The following is a 6669-nucleotide window of genomic DNA, read 5'->3' as shown; positions in this document are numbered from 1 at the left end:
CAAAAGAAGCTCAGAGACAGTGGTTAGGACATAATTTCAAGCCCAGGATTGGCACAAAAAAATATGTGAACACAGTTGTGAGGTCAAAATGAGTCTCTTCCTGCAAATGAAAGCTTAACCAAATTCTATCAGAGGTACAGCTGTAGCCCATTAGGGCATTTCATATTCATAATATGAAAGGTTAAAGTCAATTCTGCCTGTCCTGAGGTAGAAGATCCTATAGGGAAGCTAGGGATTGCTTCACTGCAACAATAGTAAGCTAAAGAGCTAGGCTAATGACCAAACAAAAATCAACACCACAGAATTCACTAGGTTATCTTTCAGCAGCTTAAATCAATAATGGCTTATTTCTTGCTCAAGCCACACACTGAAGTGACAGAGGACGCTGCTCCATGGACTCATGCAGTGCTCTAGGTTAATAAGCAACTACTGTCTCAAACATTGTCAGTGGGTATGCCAGAGGGAAGACAGAATTCGGAAAGATTCTCATCACTTATCACTTGCAGCCATAACTGTTCATAGGGCGCCATAGCCACATATAGACAGGAAGTAAAATTTTCCTTGTACCCAGATGAAAGAAAAATTAAAGACAGTACTACAATCATGCAGACAGAAAGTTCCCTAGTTATAATATCACCATGGAGCACTATCAGTCACCACCAACATTGCCAAAACATAAATTTAATTGCTGTCAGCAATCATGCTGAAATCAGTCTCACATTCATTATAGGTTTCAAAGTCCATATGATTATTTTTTGCCATTCCTGGGGTGGCTTGAACTGAGGGCCTGGGCACTGTCCCTGAGCTTCTTTTGCTTAAGGCTAGCACTCTACCACTTGAGCCACAGTGCCACTTCTGGCTTTTTCTGTTTGTGTGGTACTGAGGAATCCAACCCAGGGCTTCATGCATGCTTGTCAAGCACTCTACCACTAAGCCACCTTCCCAGCCCTCCATATTAATTGACTGAGCTTGGATCACATTATCCTCCAGCCATGTAATGGATTCTGTAGCATATTTTCCAACTATAAGAAGCAAGTTAACACCCTGGCTAGTCCAAAGTGGAGAAAAAAGTTCACTAGGTGATAAATATCTAATACATTTAAACTGAAAAAGAAAAACAAAGGTATATAGAAATGATTCTGTTCCAAGTGCCATTTTTCTCTATCTTCTGTTTTTGTATGAACTAGTGCTACATGGACCATTCACCTGTCTCTGTCCACAAACAAAGCTATAGCCAGAGAGCTCTAGGTCTCTGAACCAAAGCCCACCCATCAGATCCCATCTGCTTCCAGACATTCTGAAGATCATTAGATGAGAAGACATGGTCTTTGCATGCTAAAAGAGGAGGTAGGACATTGAAAACAAGCTCAACACATCTGTATAGAGTTTGATGTCAAGGGATGGTTTTGTTGCTAAAGAGAGAGAAGTTAGCTTTAATGGGGTAGGATATATGAGTCCAAGACAAAAGAGAGATAATGATGGTGTGGCTTGCATTGTATATGTCCTCAGCAGAGCTGAGTGATATAAAATATTTTGGCTATGGTGAAGCTGACAGAGCTGGGCTTGGAAAGGGAGGCAGACACAAATCAGAGAAGGCCTTCCTGGCATCCTGGGAATGACCTTTGTCCTGTAGGCAATAGGAGAACAGATATTGGAAGTGGGATGATGGATCCAGACCAGAAAAGAGGTGGACCTGAAGACTTGTACATACATCCCTTGAAAGGATCAGGGATCTCCAAAAGACAACCAGAGAGGAAAGGCAGAGAAACGAAATGGAAAGCTCATGGCCACTGAAGCCCAGCAAGTTGAGAGAAGGTCACCCCAGGCAGAGTAGAAGTTCAACTTGTATGTCAGTTCCTGGGAGGGGGCTTTAGCTATGTGGAACAACAGGAGGCAAAGCAATGTCCATGGGTAGAGGATATGAAATTAGCAAATTCTACAGGTTGGTAGAAAATCCAAGAAAAGCCTGGAACTAATAGCCTGAGCCTTAGTGGTGGGACTTGAACAAGTAAGTCTTTAACACCTGGAAGCTCAATTTAGGAGACCCCAGAGAGAGTTACAATAAAAGATTAGGAAACTAAGTAACCAATCCCAGGTCAGTCTGAACTGTTTATCAGAGATCTTCCAAATGGTTCTAGATTTATCTTGTCATGCTAGGGATGGAACTCAGGGCCTGGTGAATGCTATGCAAGTGCTCTACCACTGAGCTTCATGCCTATCCCAGAATCTATCTATCTTTCTCTTTCTTTCTTTCTTTCTTTTCTTTTCTTTCTTTCTTTCTTTCTTTCTTTATTTCTTTCTTTCTTTCTTTCTTTCTTTCTTTCTTTCTTTCTTTCTTTCTTCTCTCTCTCTCTCTCTCTCTCTTTCTTTTTTTGCTGGTCCTGGAGCTTGAACTCTGGGCTTGAGGGTGGTTCCTGAGCTCCTTTTGCTAAAGGCCACTTGAGCCATGGGGCCACTTCCAGTTTTCTTTTCTGTCATTAATTGGGGATAAGACTCTCTGGACTATCCTCTCCAGGCTGGCTTCAAACCACAATCCTCAGATCTCAGTGTCCTGAGTAGCTAGGGTTACAGGCATGAGCCACCAGCACCGGGCTGGGGACTGGCTGGCTCACTCCCTTAATCCTACCTACTCAGGACACTGAGATCTGAGGATTGAAGCCAGCCCAGGCAGGAAAGTCTGTGAGACTCTTCAGTTAACCACCAAAAAGCCCGAAGTGAAGCTATGGCTCAAGTGGTAGAGTGCTAGGCTTGAATAAAAAGCACAGGGACAATACTCAAGCCCTGAGTCTGCCCAGGACAGACACAAGAAAATATGTTAGGTACAACAGAGTTTATAAGACAAGGGTAAATGAACTAAGTGACATGAATTTAGCATTGAAGGAAGGGCAAAGATAATGGACATGTTGCCAGTCTGACCTAGGATAACTGATCCAGAAGGTTGGACTTAATCACAAGAAAATTAAAAAAGAAGCTCTAGCTCTCTGACCCAAGGCACACCTAGCAGACTGTCAAAGAAGTTCTCAGCCACTAAAATATGGCCCCTTAAGGACAGTATTGTGGTTTTGCTGCAGGAAGAAGAAAGAAGCAGTTTGAGTGTAGGGATCCAGACACGACTTTGAAAATGAAGTTCAGAGAATCTAGGCCCTTATTGCAAACATCCATGCATCCAGGTTTGCTGAGTAAATCATTTTTCTCCAACCATCTATGCCTTCTACGTTTGTTGTAAAGAAGAATAAGTATTTGTTGCTTAGTGTGGTATACCCATTCCTAGCTCTGGTCCCTACCTATCACTAGTCAGTTCTGGACCTTTATGCTTCATATTTGCCACTCTTGTAATGCTACATGCCTGATTTTCTTGCCTCTATGCCTTCATTAAAGCTATCACTTAATCTAAAATTAGTGTTGCTAGATTTAACAAATAAAAACCCAGATGTCTAATTAAGTTTAAATTGCACATGAACAATGGATATTTTGTGTAAATATGCTTTATACAATATCTGGGACATATTTGTATCAGAATGAGACTGGTGGCTTTATAAGAAAAGGAAGAGAGACCCAAGCTAACATGGTTGTTGTGTCTTGACAGGGAATGTGCTCTGCCATGTTAGCGCATAGCATGAAGGCCCTCATCATATAAGGAATAGATGCATACACTGTGCTCTGGGGTGTCCCAGACTCTAGAACCATGTGCCAAATTCTTCTCTTCTATTCTCTTCTTTTCTCCTTCTTTTCCTTTGCCCTCATTTTCTTCTCTTTTTTTTTTCTTTTTTCCCTTCCCCAGTATTGGGGCTTGAACTCAGGGCATCATGCTTGCTAGTCAGGCACTCTTACCACTTGTACATACCTCCAGCCCTTTTTTGCTCTGGTTATTTTCAAAATAAGATCTCACTTTGTGTCCCAGATGGTGTAGGCTATGATTCTTTCTATCCCCTACTTACCTATATAGCTGAGATGACAGGTACACGACACCATACCCAGTCATTAGTCAGGAAAGAGTCTCAAAAAAGTCTTTTGTGCCCTACCTGCACTTGATCCCCTATGATCCCTTGATCTCCAACACCCAAGTCACTAGGATTACAGGTTTAAGGCAACACCCTAGCCCCAAATACACTTCTTATAAATTACTTACTCTTAAACTTTTTTGTGTGTCAGTTCTGAGGCTTGAACTCAGCCTGGGCTTTGTTCCTGATCTTTTTCCAAAGTTAAAGTTCTACCACTTGAGCCAGTTCCACTTCTGACTTTTTGGTGGTTAATTGGAGATAAGAGTCTCACAGACTTTTTTGCCCAAGGTATCTTTGAACCATGTTTCTTAGATCACACCTGGCTCTTACACAATTTATATGGCAATAGAAATCCATGTAAGACATTGTTCTAACTGGAATGGTTTTTATTTATTTATTTTTTATTGTGAACATACTGTACAGAGGGGTTACAATTACATGGGCAAGATAATGAGTACATTTCTTACAAAGCATTGCAGCCTCCTCCGTTGTTTACCCTTCACATCCCTTCCCAGCCTCCCCCCACATCCCCCAATCCTCCCCCCCCACACCAAAGTTGTAAAGTTCATTTTCGACATGACAACTTGTACTTCTCATTGTTGCAACGGGTCCACCTGTATCCTTATTTAAACGACTTGTTTTTCCCCTTCCCCTCCACAAATTATACCGACATCAAATACATTGAAAGCAGGGGTTATACTGTGGGGGAGGGATATACATAGCAACAAAGAAATAATCTTATAAATGTGTTAGAAACAAATGCATGAAAGAAAAAACCATTTAAATACATATCTAAGGGTTCATATTCCTAACATCACATTATCTGACATTTTCTGCTTGACTCATACATATACTAGATATTGCAAATAAGGGAAACCATGGGACCTATGTTTCTTTGGGCTTGGCTTATTTCACTTAATATAATTTTTTCCAAGCCTTTCAATTTCCTAACAAATGGGGCAATGTCATTCTTTCTGATGGAGGCATAGAATTCCATTGTGTATATATACCACATTTTCTTGATCCATTCATCTACTGAGGGCATCTGGGTTGGTTCCATATCTTAGCTATGGCAAATAATGCTGCAATAAACATAGTTGTGGTGGTAGCTTTAGTGTGGTCTTGTCTGTAAACATTTGGGTAAATGTTCAAAAGTGGGATTGCTGGGTCATAGGGGAGCTCTTTTGAGGAACCTCCATACTGCTTTCCAAAGTGGTTGAACAAGTTTACACTCCCACCAACAATGCAGTAAGGTTCCCTTCTGTCCACATCTCCTCCAGCATCTGTTGTTCTTAGAGTTCTTGATTTTTGCCATTCTAACTGGGGTGAGGTGTTATCTCAATTTTGTTTTGATTTGCATTTCTTTTATGGCTAGGGATGTTGAGCATTTCTTCATGTGTCTATTGGCCATCCTTCTTTCTTCTTCAAAGAAGTTTCTCTTTAAGTCTTTAGCCCACTTATTTATTGGGCAGTTGTTTCTTTGAAGATTTGTTGTTGGGGGATTTAATTTTTGAGTTCCAAGTGTATTTTAGATATGAGAACCTTGTCCATTGTATGGCTAGTGGGCTTTCTATTGATCTTGCTAGCTATGTCCTTTGCCATGCAGAAGCAACTTCATGCAACCCCATTTGTCCAACCTTTCTTTGATTTGTTGTGTTTCCAGGTCTCTATTAAGAAAATTTCGACCTGTGCCAAGGAGACCTAGGGTTTCTCCTATTAACTGGAATGCTTTTTACACATTCTTCGTGATGCATTTCCAATGCTTCATTCTCCCAGAAGCCTTCCTAGAACTCCCTGGGTCGGCCTTACACTTGGCACATTACCATCTTCAGAGGTTTGTTGACCTCCGATAATCACTAGCTTTCCCTCTACCCAAATGAAGTGCCAACTTTGTATTCTTAACATAAAGGTTGCTCAATAAATGTTTATTGACCCAAATTCATAGCTATGTGCATATAAAACCATCTCCTATCTGTTCACATGTTCTACACCTGTGGATTCAACAAACTCAGGATAAAACTATTTGGGAAAAAAATTGTGTCCAAACTGGACTTATACAGACCTATTTCTTATCACTATTCCCTATTGTACTGATTAGTACAATATAGCATCTAGTTCAATAGCAGCAGCATCACATGTGATATTTTAAGTAATCTAGAGTAGACTGGGGGATTTTCATAGGTTTTATGCAGATTACATCATTTCATGGAAGGGATGTGAGCATCCAGGGTTTTCTGTTCAAGGATGATACTGAAACAAACTTCCTATAGGTACTGAGGAATGAGTGGCCATATAGCCTTAGAGATAAATGCAACAACTACCAGTCGAAACAGGTTTAAAGGAAAAAGTCTGTCATTGTTCTCTCTGTTTTCTCAGCAATGAAATAAAAAGGAGATTTTTCTACTAGCTGAGCCCACTCCTTTCCCTGGTGCTGGGGAAATATACAGGGCAGTTGTAAAGAGCTTTAAGAAATCAGATAGTATTCTGTAGAAAGAAACAGAGATTGACCTTTGAAGGCAAATATATGCTTCCCGTGTGACTTCAGGGGAAAACATATTTTACATTGTTCTATCTTGGAGGTGTTATTGAAACAATAAGAAAATGTAGGGCATTTAGTTTTTTAGAGGAAAATCATTATCACAAGCTAACAATCCAGCAAAGAAATGCA

The sequence above is a fragment of the Dipodomys ordii genome, unplaced genomic scaffold (genome assembly GCF_000151885.1).
Source record: "Dipodomys ordii isolate 6190 unplaced genomic scaffold, Dord_2.0 Scaffold134, whole genome shotgun sequence".
In the NCBI taxonomy this organism is placed as follows: domain Eukaryota; kingdom Metazoa; phylum Chordata; class Mammalia; order Rodentia; family Heteromyidae; genus Dipodomys; species Dipodomys ordii.
Note: the sequence above shows the minus strand (reverse complement) of the source record.